This window comes from Topomyia yanbarensis, chromosome 2 (genome assembly GCF_030247195.1).
Source record: "Topomyia yanbarensis strain Yona2022 chromosome 2, ASM3024719v1, whole genome shotgun sequence".
NCBI classification, from domain to species: domain Eukaryota; kingdom Metazoa; phylum Arthropoda; class Insecta; order Diptera; family Culicidae; genus Topomyia; species Topomyia yanbarensis.
Genome location: NC_080671.1, coordinates 318270060 through 318286358, shown reverse-complemented (window position 1 = coordinate 318286358; position 16299 = coordinate 318270060). Strand labels below are relative to the sequence as shown.

At 38.3% G+C, this 16299-nt stretch overlaps 2 protein-coding genes across 2 annotated transcripts in view; one reads left to right on the top strand and one right to left on the bottom strand.

Annotated features, from left to right (window-relative positions):
* The window catches only part of LOC131683706 (kinesin-like protein KIF3A), an 80309-nt gene that overhangs the window by 21634 nt on the left and 42376 nt on the right, over nt 1-16299 (bottom strand). The window lies entirely within an intron of this gene.
* LOC131683712 (uncharacterized) overlaps nt 8112-16299 on the top strand; it is a 37637-nt gene continuing 29449 nt past the window's right edge. The window contains exon 1 of the mRNA XM_058965947.1: nt 8112-8298. The gene's annotated coding sequence lies outside the window, so the exon portion shown is untranslated. The remainder of the gene's footprint in view (nt 8299-16299) is intronic.

Sequence of the window (16299 nt, the reverse complement as noted above, 5' to 3'; positions counted from 1 at the left end):
GACAGAATTTGCCATTTATTGTGTTAGTGAGTATTAGTATGAATCTGATTAAAGATCTAGTAATAAAAGAAAACTAAGTCAAGCAAAGATAGATGGAGGTAGAACATAAATATAGATTATTTTTAGTTTGCACGGATAAGTAAATCTAAAATGTGGAATAATATAGAGAATTTCTACACTATTGAGTAAATGAGAATATATTAGCTACAGAAAGAAATGGATATTACATGCATTTAAATTACTATTAGGTGTTTGGTGATGTGGTTCGCGTGGATTGGATTTCTTCAAAAACTGCGTGTTTCAGTTTATTATGTTGGGCTAGTTCATCATTAACTAGTGACTGAGCAGTATGTTTAACCTTCCGGCAGTTGCGCTAGAGCACTGAGCGCACGCTGCTTTGAAAATCCAGCGAAATCGTTTTAGGGCACCAGCGGGTGCTCGTTCTATGAGCCTTTTGCGCGACTTCCGGAGGGTAAAGGAAGAGGTTCCATCCATAAGAGTGTGTCGTCCCTGTTTCTGAAAACAGCGAATCCGATTCGTCATAGACGAAAGTTACTCACCATCTTCACGAGCCAGAGTGATAGTTCGAGCGAGTTGAGAGATAAAAACACCCACATTCAGTCTGATCAGCTCTTATAGATGACAGTCCATTGATTCGAATCAAATGAAACGATCACTATGCCCAAGATCGAATGAGTCTTCGACCAGCTGAACCAATATGTCTCCCCATCGAACGTAGAAACACCCATATCAGCTGTCCGCCAAAAAACTCGATCTAATGATTATGGGTCATGAGATTCAGAGATCAAAGAACCAGCACTCGGTCCCCGGTCCATGAGTTGATGGATCGATATCTAATCTAGATAGTCACCTCTATGGCATCCGTCATGAATAAATAGAATCCAACTTCTATACTTATTAGGAAATATCCTCCTCCCGTGATACTTGTGGAGTACACAGTAGTATATTCGACCTCTAGCAAAAGCAAGTATCGGACTAACATTCCTTCCCTTTCCTTCCGTGATCTACGTTCGGGCCTGGCCTGGTACCGGTATTGATCAATAAACACTTTAGGATTACCAGGAGTTGCACATTGAAAGATGTTTCGTTATTCCCAAACATAATTATCTACTGATTCCCTTCAGCTAGTCCAGATCGATAACGAAGTAGCAGCCAGGGGTGGTCGCACAAGCTCAAGCTCTTATTATTCCTTTCAATGATTATGTTCTTGAGGCCAGCAAAGATAGAACTACGGAAACTAAATGATACGATGGAAAGTTTTTTCGTATACTGTGACGAGTTACCGAAACATAAAAGTATCGGTACAAACGTAATATCCGTACCCTAATGCTGATGCTGTCCATAGCACGCAAGTTCCAAAACTTGATGCTTGTTAATTATTTTCTCAGTCTCTCGCGAAAGTTATTCGAAGGTATGCAATTGTATACAGCAAAGCGTAATATTTTTCTAAACCGATAAAACGAGCGTAACGTTGAAATTTCTACAGTAAAAAAACCTTGCAATTACTTCTATATTTTTGTGAATTATGCTCAACGCAAATTATGCCAATCGTCCAGTATACCTAACGTCCGTTATGCCTAACGTATTTCTGCCTTACGTATTTATGCCTAACGTCGGCAACCCAGGTCATAGCGACAGGCAAGACGGTCAAAAAGTATTTGGCCAATATGGAACTCGTCATGCGGAAACGAAAGCAAAGGCCAGTTGTGTCGGAAGCGCAAGCGGCCATCCAAAAGCAGCGGCTGAAGGTGCTCGTCAAGGATGGCTTTTCTGCGAATCGCAACCTGGTTGGGATTATGGACGACGAAACGTACTGGACGCTCGACGGCAATGACTGAAAGGGGACCGGCTATTTCATGTCCTCTAGGACGGATGTCAACAGCGACGTAAAGTACGACTCCCACACGAAGTTCTCAAAGAAGATCCTCTTATGGCTGATAATCAGTGAGAAGGGGAGGTCAAAACCGGTGTTCTTTTCTTTACAACTTGTAATCAACGGGGTGATGTACAGCATTAAATGCTTACCGGATATTGCCGTCTTCATTAAGAAACACCACCCAAAGAACGAAGTCGTGATCTGGCCTCGGTACATTACACAAAACAGTCGCTGGGGGAGAAGAAGCGTTTGAAGATCTCTGTAGTCCTCAAGATATAACAGCAGTTTGTGGCGTTCCTTGCTACTAACAGAGGCCATACATAAATTTATAGCAACACTTGTGCATGTTCAAACCCACAATTTTTGTGCAGCGTTAAAATCAAAATTTTTCGTTGTGAAACCTACTGTTCCCCGTACAATCGCAGTCGCATCCACTGATTGCTCGCCTCGCTAACAAATTGTAGCTCTGGTACTAATATAGTAGCTATCGTGAACGAAGAACCAACATTCTGGCTATACCTTTCCAGAATCGATTCACAGGTTCACGACGGTACTGTGCTACAGGTTGTGCGTACGGAACTGGGTTCTGAGGATGTGAAGGCTGGGTTCCCAGAAACAGAGAGATGCGTACGTTGAACTTTGTGTCGTTCAAGGTGACCATGGCAGTTAATCTTAAGGCAAAGGCCTCTAAATTTTTGGAGACCCCGCACGCTTCGTTTCCACCCTTGATCACGTGGAGACGCCGATAACATTCATCTAACATCCGATTCTCGCCAATCTATCCATTCCATCAATTCACCCTCTCAAGACTTCCTGTCCGTCTATTATCAGAACGTTCGTGGAATACGAACAAAACGCACACTACGACATTATCATTCTCACCGAAACTAGGTTACGTAATGCTAGGGGAAAGTACGCTGCTATGGACACTGCAGGTAAGATGGACACATAGTATAATTTACAAATTAAAGTATTAAATTATATTTTAATGATGCAAAAACTTTTCAACATCAATACCCATACATTTGAACGACACTGTGGGTATCGCAAAGGCGAACTGGCATGCTTCAAAACAAAACAAGTGTTTACTTTTTGATCTGGCTAAAGGCATTGCATCCGCAGAAAATAATGTTTAGCGATTAAAAGAATTGTTATCCAATCCATTTTCCTACGTTTACTTGCTGTTCAAGATTTTAAAAGTCGTCAGCCAAAAAAACGGTAAAAATTCATTGGATTATTCTTGATTTAGGAACATTCGAAAATTTAGTTAGCATGTCGGGTGGGATGGACACCGAAGGGTCGTGTAAGATGGGCTTAACGAAGGCGAATATAATTTGATTTCTATATATTTTTTCTCAACAGATGCCTTCGAAGCATATTCGCAAAGGTAACCGTAAGTCTTGGATCAGCCAGAAAATGCCATTGGCTATCGAAGAAGTGAAAAAGGGAGTCCAATGAAACCAGCAGTTGCTAACTATTCTGTTCCGCGTACTACCCTTATGCATCCTATTGCAAATCCCAAGCTCTTGCACGACTTGGACCGCATCTTCCTGTGTTCAGCTCAGAATGGATTGCCGCACCCGTCCAGCAAGAAGACTAAACTCCCAGGCAAGGCTTGGGTGGCGAGCTTTCTAAAACTGAATCCAACATTATCGTTCAGCATGCCGGAATCCACCAAAGCCGCCCGCACCCGGGGCTTCAACAGAATATCTATGTCAGCATTCTTCGATTTGTTGGAGACAACGTTAAAGAATGCAACATTCACTGCAGTTCGAATTTACAATGCCGATGAGATCGGAATTTCCACTGCAAATCATGTTATTTTAATAATGAATTAAAATCATTGCCTCCATGCAGGTTCCACCCAAGAAATGTAAGGTAGCAGCTCAAAAAGGTAAGAAACACGTAGGAGGGATTTCTTTAACTGAACGTGGAGAAACAACTACGGCAGTAATCTGTATGTCAGCAGCTGGGCGAACGGATGCAGAATGCTCTTAAGAAGGGGGCATCCTATGGATATGGATTTGCCTGTAATCCATCCGGTTATATGACAATAGAAATATTCAATGCCTGGTTCGATCATTTTTTAAGATACGTTAAACCATCTGAAGATATGCCTGTTCTGCTTATCATCGACGGACATTCCTCGCATACGAAGAACCTGGCTTTTATTTAGAAAGCTCGACATAACTTCGCTACTGTACTGATCTTGCTGCCTCACTGCAGTCACAAGATGCAGCCACTAGACGTATCTTTCATGGCACCCTTCAAGACATATTACGCATCGGAAGTGGAGAGATATCTTAAGCAAAATCCAGGAAAAGTAGTCGACCAATACGACGCTGCAGATGAACTTATGAACACTGCATTCATCAGGGCAGCAACCATGAATGAAAGTAGCCGCAAATGGATTTTTCAAGACTGGAATCTTACCTTGTGACCGCAAGGTTTTCGACGAAGATTCTTTTGCTCCTTCACTGGTGACAGATCAACCTACAGTTTCTAAACTGAATCATGATGAAGAGTTAGAACAGAATGTTTCGGTTGTCTCAAACGCTTAGAATCCCCTCCGTTCAAGTCTCTCCCGAAGATATGATAAGTACTCGGGAATTGACCATACAATGATCATTTCACCGACGAATGAAAAGTTCATTGTATCACCATCGTCAATTCTGCCGGTGCCCAAAATGGCGATTCGAAGAACCACTAAAAGGAAATGCAAAGCAGAGAAGGCAACAAACATAACATCCGATCAATATGCCATGACCATGAAAAAGGCAAAAGCATTCAAAGACATTGCAGCGATAAAAAAACAACGGAAGCAGAGATCGTCCAAGCAAAAGCATTGTGAAATTGATGTTTCCCCTGATAGTCTTGGTGAGCAATGCGAGTGCCAATTTTCTAATTCAGATGCAGGCTCAAGGTGGAGCGTTTGCATGCAGTGTTTTTCCTGGCTCCATGCGGTATGTTTTATTGCAACTAATCCTACATGCGGCAGTTGTCTTTAATTCTTTATAACCTGCATTTTGATTTCAAAGTTAGAATTTAATATTTTTGATAACATTAATTTTCTTGTTTTTTACATTTAATAAATGAATTATTCAGAATATCTAGATTTCTTCAACTAAATGCATGTGCAATTAAGGAAAACAACCAGTTGAAAGAAAATATTATACATTGATCATATATCAGATCATTTCATCAAGTGTCCATCTTTCCTTCTATAATGTCCATCTTCCCTGCATCAGGTGTCCGTCTTTCCCGACCACATGGAAAAGAGGCGATGTCAGCACATATTTTTCATTACCACATAAATCGTGGCTCGGTGGAAAAATAATAGTTTTTTGGTAAAATATTGCCCTTATTATCGGTTTGTATTAAAATCCTGATGAATGCAGCAATAAATTATAACAATTTGATATTTATCCTTACGGTGTCCGCCATTACCGACTTTTCCCTATATTATACACTGAGCTCACTATGAACTACGCAATTTACCAATGCGATCGTAACTCTTCTACCAGTCATTTACATCGCACATTTACATTTACCAAATTTGCTCTCTTAGCAACGTGAATAGGCGCACCCTCGATTTAGCTTTCGTCGACTATGTGTTCGTCAAATTGAATTACAGTAGGAAACAGTCCGAAATAGTGCACTCGGTGAGTATCTTAACCAAGTCCAAAGCAGCCATGTAAATAATCCACGTCGGGCATTTGAAAACAGCAGAAAACGTTCTGGGGGTACTCCAGAAAATGTTTTTCTTCGAGACACCAGTTCATAGTCAGCAGCCGAGTCAGTTAATGTCTTGTGGATGTCTTTGCAGATCACTTCAAAAATGTATTTACCAACTCTCCAGTTTTTTCACATCGCAAGAGTATATTGAAAGCCGGGGACGGGTATAGCGTAGTTGGTAAATCGATTGCCTTGTACGCAGCTCACCTGAGTTCGAATCCCAACTTCGCACATAGGGTTAGAGATTTTTCCCAAGAGAGAGTCTCCTCTGAGTGACCCGAAGACTTCTTAATCACAAAAAAAATACATTGAAACATTGTCATAGTATAACATTGGTCTCCCTCTACATGAGCGGCGTTGATCCGTTGCAGGGACTAGGTCCGGATTGCTTACCTCTTATGTTCATAAAATACTGTACCCGTGTGCTTATTTTCATTCGCTCAATCACGGAAAATGTGTTCCTAAGTGTATAGAAAGTAGCCGCTATTGTTCCAATTCATAAGGCCGGGAACACTCTTAATGGTGAGAACTACAGAGGAATTTCACTACTGAACTGTCTGGCTAAAGTACAGGAAAAGTTTGTTCACAATGCGATGTACACCTGCGTCTTCCAACATATTTGACGAATCTCAGCACGGATTTGTAAAAAAAACGCTCGACAACTTCGAATTTGATAATGTACACAAGTCTTCTTTTCCAACAATCGAAAATCGTCAATAAGTTTATGCAATATATTTTGACTTTGCAAAAGCATTTGATAAGGTAATCCACAGAATTGCAATTATGAAACTGTAGCGACTAGTATTTCCTCCGTGGGTAACGAGATGACTGCATTCCTACCTCTCTGAACAATCCGCTTTCATTAGAATTGGTACCACACATTCAAGCATTTTAAACGCAAGTCGGCGACGGACGTCACCTAAGACCACTTTTCTTTCTCTTATACAATAACGATCTCCGCACCGACATCAAGTTTGGAAAACTACTCTACGATTTAAAAATCTTTCGTTCAGTTTCCTGAAGACTCGGATCTGCTGTGCTTCAAGATGATATAGCCAGTATTGAGGAGTAGTGTTTCCTGAATGGCATGCAGATCAACGCCTATAAGCGTAAGGTGATAAGTTTTGGGAGATAAACATTTCTAAGGCGATGCGATTACACCTTTCAAGCCTGTGTCATCGAGAGGGTGGATTCAATCCGCGATTCGAGAGTGTTTTTCGACAAACAACTCAGCAATAAAGGCTCTTGCAACATTGGGCTTTTTGAAACGGATTACTGCTAATTTTGATGAAATGAAATCCGTATACTGCGCACTGGTCCTGAGTATTTCGGAATACACTGTAAAAGAATGAGCACCATACAACGCTGTTCAAAGTTACCGGTTGGAGCGCGTTCAGAGAAGCTTCGTAAGATTTGCTCTAAGAAACCTGCCGTTGGATGACCCTTACCCTATACGATTATTAGATGTATGTTACTAAATTTACCAACGCTTGAATCACCCCGTACTTTCTTTCAAAGAATGTTTATTTTCGATATTTTGTCGAGTAATATTAATTGTCTCGATGTTCTTTCAAAGATGCATTTGTTTGTTCCTCCTCGTGTTATAAAGAATCGGCTGCTTCCATAGGTAATATGGAACAGCGTATAACAAGAATAATCCGGTAGACAGATGTTGCTGCTAATTCATCGAAGCTTCATCTTTTCGACATTCGTACTACTAATTCTAGTTAAAAGTCAGTGATTAGAAATTTTCAACACTCTAACAATAAGTCACTTAATCTGTACGGTATCTACCGAAAATCAAATAAATAAATACAAAATAAATAATATTTTGCACAGACAAATGGGTCTCAGGAATGCCAATCTGTGATTCAGGCTAAAAAAAAATTTCACGATCTGTGGTGCCGCAAACAGAATCTGATTTACTTTGTGTAAAGTTTCCCAAAAATCAACGACATATCGGAATACTTCCAAAAATGTGAAAGAGAATCATAAAAATCTGTGAATGTGGGAACTCTTATGGGTCTACGTGTTTTTATAATAGCCAGAAAAATGATTCTTTCTCCATGAATTGCCAAAAGTATGCCCACATACATTGGTAAAATGCTAATAATTATGATGAAAGTAACCTTTAATTTTTAAAAGTGTACAAAGAGAATACTTCATCGCGAAAATCAATTATTACAATAAATGAAACAGTTGTTCATGTATCCCCATTTTCCCCTACAGAAGAACATTGTCTCAATGATCTCCAGCATCACGTCCAAACCGAATGAACTATTCCATTGATCAAGTGCTGCAACGTAACAAGCTACTTGAAGAAGGTTCACTCCGTTCACTGCACTGGCAAAACGCAATCACTACCTGTCCCGTACGAACATCGGTCCACTATTCACAGCGACAGTTCATGAGGAGAAGATCCAAATGCCGACCTCCCCCTATGCTTGCTTCCAGCCACGCAGTTCAGTGTTTTGAGCGCGTTCTTCGACAGCGGTCGCATTCGATTCTGGCTGTAAACAAGGGCTTTCGTTCGTTCGTCGCGTGTTCCGTCACGTTCCTGTTCCCGAATACAAAGCATATATTGCGTGCAGCAGTTTCATCACGAGCGCGCGTGTTTTCAACGATTCTTTGTCAATAACTCACGACCAACCAACCACCGATTTAAGGTTAGCATAAAAGAGCATAAGTTGGGATATCTATTCGTCTACAAATCCAACTGGGTGTGTCTCCCAATTCGTACGAGCTATGGGACGCATCAGGTTCTACACATGAACGCTCGTAAAATTATAGGTCATGTAGTGTTTTATTCAATCCAAACATCATTGAAATTCTGATCAAATCTGCCGTCACATCAATAGTGCCAAATCAAAACCAAGGAATGCAAATAGCATTAGTGTAAATACATGGATGACACAAAATTCCAGTCAACACGAGGAATGAATTCATGAATCTTCGAAGCGTTTTAAAATTGACCAGCGTGATATCGTTTCGTGGCAACAGAAGCTTCCTGTATAGCCTAATAATGAAAATATTTCATATAGCGCGAAAGTGGATCGATCAGGCTGTTCAAATCAATATGGTTCAACATTCACATCCCATGATAAAAAAACACGGCGAATTCTTACTAGTTTGAGTAACCTACTTTTTATGTAACACCTACATATTAAATTAAATTCTTTTGTTTATTGTTGTGCGTTTTATATTACTTTTCTCAACCGTGCCGACACTGAGTTTAAAACAGGTTTTCGCTTCGGTAGAAAGAGGCATGCTCATTATGCTGCGCCGTTCGTGACGTTTCCATACTGAACACTTGTACATAAGGCAAACCAACATATTATTTCGTTTTTGTCGATGTGATATCCAATTGCGCGTTGATACTGTTCGGGTCTGCACGTGGTAATGAAAAATCCAAACAAAACAGTTGGGATTGTCCAAGTAGTTCCAATGTATCTAGCACCTTTGTCATCGTGCCATGTCGTAACCACACCTTCCGGGGTAGGAAAAATTGCATTTCCTACACCCGTACGTTGATGGCGAGATGTGGTCTCACGAGCTGCGGGCCAAAGGAAATTGCTGTATTCGAACCTTATTTGTCGCACGCGCAATTTCACTTTTCGAGTCAGCGGAGTCGTCGCTCACGTGATAATTTGATTCAAATTGTTATTTTGTTTACATGATTTTCTACAAATACAGTTTCCAGTGTCGTTTAATGTAATTAGTTCTATGTTATTACGGATTTGTGAACAAACTGAAGGGTGGGACAGATACTCGACAAAGCAAATGTGCTGGAACAAAATTACACATCGACGGCGATTTGATAGCATTCAGTGGTTTTAAGAGCATAAAATGCAGTATAGAGCTAACGAATGAACATAACTGGACCAAACATGGATGTGAGGTGTAGAGCCAACTAGTTGGTGAGGAAATGACATTTTTCTCGCGGTAATGTGGGAACTTAGTGCTTAATTGAAAACAACTTCAGTGCTGTTATAAGCTTTTTGAAACATAAAAATAAACCACTTTTCTGAAGTCGCACTTTCCGCGGTGAATACGTATTCAAAACCGCGTGTAAACCCAGTCAAAAAGTTTTTAGTCTGCATAGAAATACTCGAAAAATAAAAATTTAAAACACCATAGTAGCGACACGATTTGATACTTTAGGGTAAACAGGTCTAATACGCCCCCCTTAAGCAAAAATAGCTATATTGCACCATTCGACACTATGATCTTTTCACTAACTACTCTAAATTATTGTTATATTAGTTAGAAATTAGTACCCGTTTCATTTTTAATTAAAAACATCCTGATACAAGTACTATTAAACATATTTCAAAGTTGCCTAAATTCTAGTTTTTTCTTTCACCCAGGGCAAAATGCCCCCGGTGAAAGTGTAATATGCCCCACAATAAGAGGACGGTATGCCCCACAGCAATCGGTGAGTACGCCCCACAACAATGGATGGGGCGTTTTGGCCGGTGATGATCTGTTGTGAATACATGAATAATTCTACACACACACATAGTTTTAAGCCAAGCTAAAAACTACGATAGTAACTATAATATTCTAGTAAACTACTTGAAATAGTTCTATCGAATCCGACTGTTTCTAATTGGTTGTAATGCTATTGGAAAAAGTGGGAGCTTACATCAAAAGAGCTCTTTTGAAACTTTAGTGTATATTGTTGTTTTGCAACATATTAAAAATACCAAACTAACTTAGTACGTTGATTTCATGAAACGATACTGTTAGGGGAGAATGTTTCATACGTTGTCTTTGTTTCTAGAGAAAAAAATATGTGACGCGGAAAAGCCGCTAACTTACCCCAGCCCCGGGGTAAGTTGGCGGTATGTGTGGTGTAAGATGGCGAAATGCCAAAAAATAAGCAATCAAATGGAAATTCGATTACATCAGTGGTCCTTATGAAATGTGCCGATTGATTTTTCAATAAAATTGTATATTATTCGACACTTTTCATTATATTTCAGTCTCAATACCCTGTCATTTTCACTTCGACGCGTACTCCATATTCAAAAGTAAATTTTCGAAATTCTTCAGGCAATTGGTCGAAATAATTGTCCCCTGCATTGACGACAGACACAAGAAAAAGTTTCTCTTACTTTGGAGTGAATTCGAGAAATGAAAATATTTGATGATTATTTTTGCACCGTAAATAGTACCGCCAACTTACCCCAACCGCACTTTTTATAAAAAAGGATTAAAAAAATTACTTTTGTGTATGGATAGGTGTAATATCTATACGGATACTGAAAGCTCTTTTCACGCACTATCGAAAAATGTAATCATTCGGGGAATATATTGAAAACCACCTTAAATAACACAAAATGTTTAAAATTAAGAAAATTTACAAAGTATGCTCAAAAACACAATATCACCCACAGCTTCTACAAAACAAAATGTTTAACAACAAAAACACAATGGATTATGCGTTTCACATTACTTGAGGTTCACAACGAGAGAGAGAGAGAGAGAGAGAGAGAGAGAGAGAGCGCTTTATGTCAAATAGAAACGGAGAAAAGCGGATTCCGCCAACTTACCCCAACCGCCAACTAGCCCCGGGCTCCCCTATCAGTCATTTTTATTTTTTAGATAATTCAGGAATTCTGGAAATCGAAGAGGGGCATTTTGCCCCGGTGAGGCGTATTATACCTTTTTACCCTAAGTGTAAAACTGAGACTGAGGTCTTGCGGTGTAGCAATCGTTTGAAAAATTCTCCCTCATAATCTCCGTACATTACATTCAACATAAACAGTCCGTTAAAAAGATACTATGCTACTATGATACGCTGTAAAAACCGTCTATTGCTGTTTGTTTGTTACGCTAAAGGTTATATTAACCGATTCGAAAATCTCCAGTCAATTTCAATCAAGCTCTACATTAGCATCGTAAATGTATGAATGCGCAGCCGAAATGCACCATTAGTGGCTGCCTTATATACGTATACAGACATGCTCCAAGGGTCATGAAAATATGGTTTTGGTGCTATTATAGAGCAAATATAAAGCCAATATCATTTTAATATTATGCTGTAGGTTTATTCGTAATACATTTTCTCTTATGAATCATATTTAGCAAGTTTCATTGCATTCAAACATATGCCATATAACCTAGTCAGCAAAACCAGCACACTTGCCCATGAATGACGACACAAGGTAACTCTGTTCTAGTCTTACTAAGGGTACTTTTTGTAAAACCTTATTCATATCTTGCGAGAGCCAAATTCCGACATAGTTAGAATATTAATCACATATCATTAGAAAGAAGTCAATTACAGTTTACAACAGTATTTAAATTTCCCTCCCTTTTGTTGATCATACCGAAAAGAAAACTTAAGAAAGCGTTTCAAATATTGCAGAAAATGACAAAGTTGTCTAACAGCCGATAATAGCCTTTCAAATGTGGCAGTTTTACATTGCTGCTATTTAAAGGCTTTAAAAATGCAGAAAACGTGCAGTCAATCCCTGCATTTAAATAGCACAATATTTCACCCCTTCTGGCATTATATGAGCATTAAATCAGTATATACGGTTTACCGGCTCCAAAGGACTACTCAATATGCAGATCTAAAGCAGATACAAGGCTACTTTTTAATGCGTATTGGTTCCTTTCGCGCCGCACAAATCAGCCATGATGTCATTTAAAGTACCAAGACGTCTCCACTTAGGTTTATGGTTTGTCGTGAACCTATCAAATCAAAAAGGTAGCCTTTGGAATGTCACTCTCAGCCAATGTAGAAAGATTTACCTCCTTTTCCTTTCGATAGTTTTGTTCTGTCAGCCATTTCTCACTCTCATTCTCGGTATCGTGACTTATTTTCATGAGTTTACTATCGGATTTTGCTCTTAGAATAAAGATGATTTCAGGGCTTTAGTCACATTTTTTGTAATTTATATGTACATTATCGCGATATTTGATTGTTGGACCTGCTGTTGAACGAATTCACGATATCATTAATAAAGTTTTATGATTTTGTGACCAATTTCACGAGCACGAAGTTTGGACCAATTACTAGATATCATGAACCAATTCGCGAATTCAATAATAATATTAAATGATTTTGTGTATAATTTCACGAGCACGAATGGTAAATCATGACAGGAATCATGAATTATTTCAGAAACCATGACTAATATTCTGAGTTTTGTTAAATTATTCTTCTAATAATAGCATTCAACAGCATGCAAGAAATTGTATATTTTTATGAAGTATATCATAGAATTATTAACAAAGTAAAAAATTAATTTAAATTTTCCTCAAAATCTCCACGAATTAAAGCATTATGGAGACTTTAAGGAAGGAAAATTGAACATAAATATAAAACATGTGATTTATAAATGATAAAAACGGGATTGTGCCAGAATTCGTTGGGATTGCTCCAGAACTCATAGTACTTTATTCATGACTTCGGGAAACAATTCCGTGTTTCTCAGTATATTAACCCATTATTGCCCAACCTACTATATATAGTAGGTGCTAAGAATAACTCCTATTACTTAAGGAATAACGCAGAACAGGTATTATCAATGAGTTAATATTGTTCATATACTCTTACAGAATACGTTTAGAGAAGTTAGAGTGGTTAAACCGGTGTTTATGTTTTGTTTGTATACAATTTTCCCTTAAAACCCCTTAACATTTTTGTCATGATGAAAAAAAATCGAATTTTTGTGAACTAGATATTCTCAAACTGTATACGCTGAGGAAAATTTTCTCAAAATTTCATTAAGATCGGAATACTAAAACTTGAGTTACAGCGATTCATAGACCGCTACCCATTGACCACTCGTAGGCGGTGCGTGGTGTTTGATACGCTAGACCGTTGACTCGCTGCAGCGACAGTAAAACTCGATTATCTCGGAATTGTATTTTGTTGAAAAGTTCATTCGCGGCGACCACGATATCTCAGGAATTAATTAATCGATCAATCTGAAATTTTCACTGGTTGTTCCTTATTATATCAGCTACTCTTAGTAGGAAATACATTTCACTGGAATGACCACATCATTTTTTTCCAATCGGAAAACTCAATTTGTGCTGCGTGTGAAAAATAAGTTGGGCAATAATGCGTTAATATGGAGGGAATCAACATATTCATAACATAGGTTACTTCAATGTTATGTTGTGAAGATAAAACCAAAATGATCATACAATTCGTAGTTACTGCGATTGAGCAGAACAAGCGACATTGCACGTTTCGAGAATTCTTTATTTTGCAATGGCAATAACGGCGCCAGTCACGCCCTTACAGTCATCGGGGGTGGAAAGAAATGTTAGTGTGACAACAAATGTGATATGGAGTGGTATATGCCTTTGAAAGACCACGTTGGCCACGAGAAAAAGTTTTTATTAGTGTGATGTAGCAAATAGTTACACAAGTTCGGATTCCCTTTAATGCCAGATTCCTCCAAAAACGTGTTTTTTTAAATTCCATTGATTGTTCCAAAAATATTTCAAAATCAAACTTTTTACAGAAAAATTACATATATAAAACTACTTGAAAACAATGTTTTTTATTTATTTTTATTATGGTGGTTCTGAAAACAGCGGCTCAAACTCGTCTGATTTGTTGATGCCATCATTTCTTGGACACGAATCTTCTGAAAGCAAACAGCAAAACAGTTTCATATTCTGTATCGAATTGGCTCTGGTCAATACTACAATGAAACATTTCCACCAAGAAAAACAAAATGGCGCACCTTTTAATTTTCGACCTTTTCTTTAACTTAAAAAATTAAAAAGCGCCTTTTTGTTTTTTCTCGGTGGAAATGTTTCATTGTAGTACCGACAAGAGCCAATTTGATAATGAATATAGAACTGTTTTGCTTTTTGCTTTCAGATGATTCGTTTCCAAGAAATGATGCCACTCACCAACAAATCAGACGTGATTGAGCAGCTGTTTACAGAGCCGCCATAATTAAAAAATGTTGTTAAGTAGTTTAATATATGTACTTTTATCTGTAAAAATTTTAAAATAAAATATATTTGTAATAATAAATGGTATTTAAAAAAAACTTCTATGTTGGAGCAACCTGGCCTTAATTAGTGATACAATCTACAAAACTTTCCGAAATCTTATTACGTGATTATCTCTCTAGGCAGTCGGCTGCCGAGAATGTATTATAGATTTATCGTTTGTTAAGTAATGCGGAAATTCTCAGTTTGCTTAAAATGCAACTTCAACTCGGGACAGTCGACTGCCGGGAGTGTTACTTGTGTTATATTTCATCAAACAGCGTGTAAACATTGTTTCTATACCCTGTTTCTTTCCTACAGTGAAACAAGACATGCCGAAACGAATACAGGCAGTGATCAGCTGTTTTCGTGTTCGCCCCTTTATGTCTATTTTTATAAAATGATTATCGACAGTGCTATCTTTGAAAATGAACCACCTCGGTTATGTAACTAATTTTAACCGATCTTATTTCAATCATCTTCATTTTGTTAAATTCAGAAATACACATATTTTGTCGCATGTAATTTTAAATGTTTTTTTTTAATTTGATGGCATTGGAAGGGAATACTTATCCGCCGGTTGACATTTCTTTAGACCGTGCAAACTAATTTATTTGTTTGTTTAGTGTTTATTTGACCAACTAGGCAACTAATCCACTGGATATTTCATGCGCATAGGGAATACGCATGGTATTATCTGAGTGAATGATTACTATTGAATTATGTATGAGGGTTGAGAATTGACAATGTTAATTATATTTCTTTACGTGTATAAAAATACAGCTAGATGAATGACGCAAAAGGTGACAAGTTGGTTTTTCGTTCTTATTGTCTCCCATCTTACTTTAGTAATTAGTGCAAAAAACGCGCACCGTATATTCCACATACAAATTTAATCGTTTCAGGTATTTCGGCAGTGCTTATTTTTTACCGCTTAAAATGAGCCTCAGATAGCATAACAATACGCGCGAATAATTATTACATGAGAATCAATCGTCCGCGGAGAAAAAAAAATGAATATACTAGTTTAAATTATGATTTTATTACGAAACCTTAACATAGGTATATCGACAAATGTCTACAGACACTAAAAGTAATCGCTTTATATTGTATTGTATTGTTTTTCGGAATATCGTGCTTCGTCCGAATCAAGAAACAAGGAATAATAAAATTGTTCACTTTAATTCAACAAACGATAAATCTATCATAAATTCTCAGCAGCCGGCTGCCCAGAGCAATAAACACATGATAACACTTCTGGGAGTTGCATAGATCGTATCACTTATCAAGGTGAATCCAGATTTGTGTAATTCTTTACCCAACCCTATCAACCAAAGTCCTTCCCGTGGCAAACGTGGAGATGCAGAGCTATTCTCGCTCTCCATTACAACGTTTATTACACTAACATTGCTTCCCTTCCCCTATGACTGTCATTTCAAACTACAGAACTCTCGAAACGTGCACATCGAGGATGGATAGCTACTCCCAAGCCCCATGCCTTGGTTCTATGTGCAATTTTGCTTGTTCTGGTCAATCACGGAGTATCAACTACGAATTGTATGGTCATCATACTCATGCTCATTAGGGTGGGACAAAAAACAGATTCCTGCTCCGAGCAACTTTTTGGATACCTTTCGGGTTCTAGAACAATTGTGCAAATTCTAAGCTCGATCAGTTAAACTATATTTTTGTGACTA